At 40.5% G+C, this 2800-nt stretch overlaps 1 protein-coding gene across 2 annotated transcripts in view; it reads left to right on the top strand.

Annotated features, from left to right (window-relative positions):
• The first annotated feature begins 2463 nt into the window (after positions 1–2463).
• The window catches only part of LOC101851599 (post-GPI attachment to proteins factor 4), a 10918-nt gene continuing 10581 nt past the window's right edge, over positions 2464–2800 (top strand). The window contains exon 1 of one of the 2 annotated variants that reach the window (XM_005105942.2): positions 2464–2595. The gene's annotated coding sequence lies outside the window, so the exon portion shown is untranslated. Of the gene's footprint in view, positions 2601–2800 lie in introns of both variants that reach the window. The other variant, XM_013086766.1, reaches the window with a different exon arrangement.

Genomic DNA, 2800 nt, shown 5'->3' with positions numbered 1-2800 from the left:
GGGGGCTTCAAAGTTCATCGAACACTTAAATAACTGAACTCGGATTCAACGAAACCGCAACGAACCCTATCTACTCTATTCCAGGAGTCCATCAATCGCACCTCCACCGTGGATCAGTACACGCTTGGCCTAGCCTATATTGCGACCGATCAGAAGCGTTTCACACCAACACGTGCGTTGTTGACCCACGCGTAAGACATGACGTGCCATATAGAGGCCTAATATGTGCAAGGGTAAAAAAAAGTCTAGGTGGGTGGTTGTAGGTTACTAGGATCGTGTGTCTGAGGGGATGGGGGGGTTTTTGTTTGGATTTTTTTGGTGGTTTTTTTTTTTGGGGGGGGGGCGTAGGCATATAATACGTTTTGAGTCGGCAGAGATACAGACGCGTCACAATCTAGACGTAGACGTAAATCTGCGTAATGAATTGTGTGCTGGCCTGTGGAAACAGACGCTTATAATGCCTTATGTTAAGCCCTACATTATGAGGTTAGGCCCGATGACTTCGCTGTATAATATCCAAATTTCACGGCATCAGTTTCACGATTTGTTAATTACTGTTTGTCTTTGTAAGTAGCCTATGGCTTCAGTGGCCGACGGAAAGACCCAAAAGAAGAAATAAAAAGGTATATGCGCACCACGATTTATCAAATTATAAATGCGTCCGATATTTCGAATACCACTTCTTGACGAGAAATTTATTAGACAATGAAAACAGATTTGTAGGTTACTAACGATTACTAGGATAACAAATGAGTGTTGATTCCTTTTAAATGTCTCTCTTGCTATTTTTAACTCACCGTGGAGCATAGGCCATCAACAACATGTCTCCAGCGAAGCCTGTTCTGTGCATCCTTTTCATGCTGTTTCCATGATGTCCCCGCCTTTTCCTTTTCGGCTTGTACCGCTCGCCTCCATGTCATCTTTGGTCTTCATTTTCTTACGTTTTCCTTGTGGATTCCTGGCCAAAGCCTGTCTGATGATGCTTGTCAGAGGTCTCCTAAGGGCATGCCCAATCCTTTTCCATTTCTTCACCTGTGTGTCTTCCTTTACTGGCCTTTGGCTTGTTCTTTCCCACTGTTGAGCATTTGTGACTCGATCACACCACTTGATCCACACTATCCTTCTTAGACATCCATTTATGAAGCTCTGTAGTTTCCTTGCTGCTGATGCTGTGAGCCTCTATGTGTTTGAACCATACAGTAGAACAGTCTTTACGTTTGTTTTGAAGATCCTTAGCTTGGTATAAAATCCCAGTTCTTTAGACATCCATAATATGTTCATGAGGATGATGAATGCTGCTCTTGCCTTTTGGATTCTGACCTTGATGTCTTCGTCTTTTCCCCCTGTCTTGTTGATGACACTTAACCCAGCGTAGGCGAAGGATTCAACATCCGCCAATGGTGCCTTTTAAATGTCACTTGCATAAAATGATCATGTACGGATAAAATTACCAGAAGAAACATTCACTTCATAAATGAGAGAGAGAGAGAGAGAGAGAGAGAGAGAGAGAGAGAGAGAGAGAGAGAGATGGATGGAAAGCATGAATGAATGCAAGGGAGTGTTATGGGACGGTCCATAAAAAAGAAAAGAAAACAGCTGTTTTAGAATGGCGTTTGATTAAATATTATTGCTAACTGAACTTTGATGTTTTGGAACTAAGTAAAACTGCAATTAATTTCGACATTGTAACCACGAACTGTCAAGAATTAAGAAAAATAAAATGGCTTTAGACCGTCGAGTCTTAGTGGACCTGCACCCGCTACAATTTCTATTGTGTCTGGACCGAGCTATAATTTGTGTTTCATGTAAAAACAGTATATTATGCTAAGCTATACCCGCCGTGATTAGCCATAGGGCGTATAATTCAGTTGAAGTAGAAATAAGCAAAATTAGGCGTACTTTTACAAATTATTACTATAATGCATGCTATTATTATGGAACGGTTTGTTTTGTGTTATTGATTATTTTTGTTTATATATTTTATTTCATGTCTATAAAATATTATTAAAGGCCAAAAATATTTTTTGGGGTGGAGGATTCAGATTCAGAAATACTCTCTGGTGAATCCAACTCTTGTGTGAATCCCTCCAAAGATTCAGAAATATTTGAGGAAAATCTTAGTTAAAGGGACTGAGGAAAAGAAGAGGATTATCGACACACCCATAGATTTATTGTACTCCTAGAAGGTATACTTTTATGGCCGTCTTTTTTTTTCTTTCTCTCTAAAACTTTGCCGCAAAAAGTTGTCACCATTGGCAGTAATATTGCTATGCTTAAACGAAGTGCTAAAGTCTACTCAGTCGAGTGTACATAGTGGCTTCTTCTGCTCAAATTGAGTAAAATAATGACCTCCTCAATGAACCGGAAATGTATCACATTGTACTATCTAGGATTACAATACAAGTCTATGGGAATAAACCCACTGCTTCCGATGCGGAAGTCGGAAGAATAACGGAAGGCGGAAGGGGAGACAAGAAATAAACAAATAGAAACTAGAAGTCTAGATTCTAGAGCAGAAGAAAACAATTTCCAGTCGCAGTGCACCCACTCCCCACTAGATCTACCAGTGCCACAAAAGGTGCAAAAGAAGTTGACGTAAGGTTGGCCTACTTTATTCACTGAGCCGTAGACATATTAAGACTCTGAATTTGATCTGTTACAGTAAAGTAAAGGCCACCTCTATAGTGCAGGCGAGTCTTTTACTTTTGACTTTTGGCTATTCTCACCCGGTGCGCGTTCACCGTTATAGCCTAGATCTAGGCCAACCAATTTTGCGTTCACCCTAAACCACAGAATTCTG

The sequence above is a fragment of the Aplysia californica genome, unplaced genomic scaffold (assembly GCF_000002075.1).
Source record: "Aplysia californica isolate F4 #8 unplaced genomic scaffold, AplCal3.0 scaffold00502, whole genome shotgun sequence".
Classification (NCBI taxonomy): domain Eukaryota; kingdom Metazoa; phylum Mollusca; class Gastropoda; order Aplysiida; family Aplysiidae; genus Aplysia; species Aplysia californica.
Note: the sequence above shows the minus strand (reverse complement) of the source record. Positions and strands in the feature narration are given on the sequence as shown.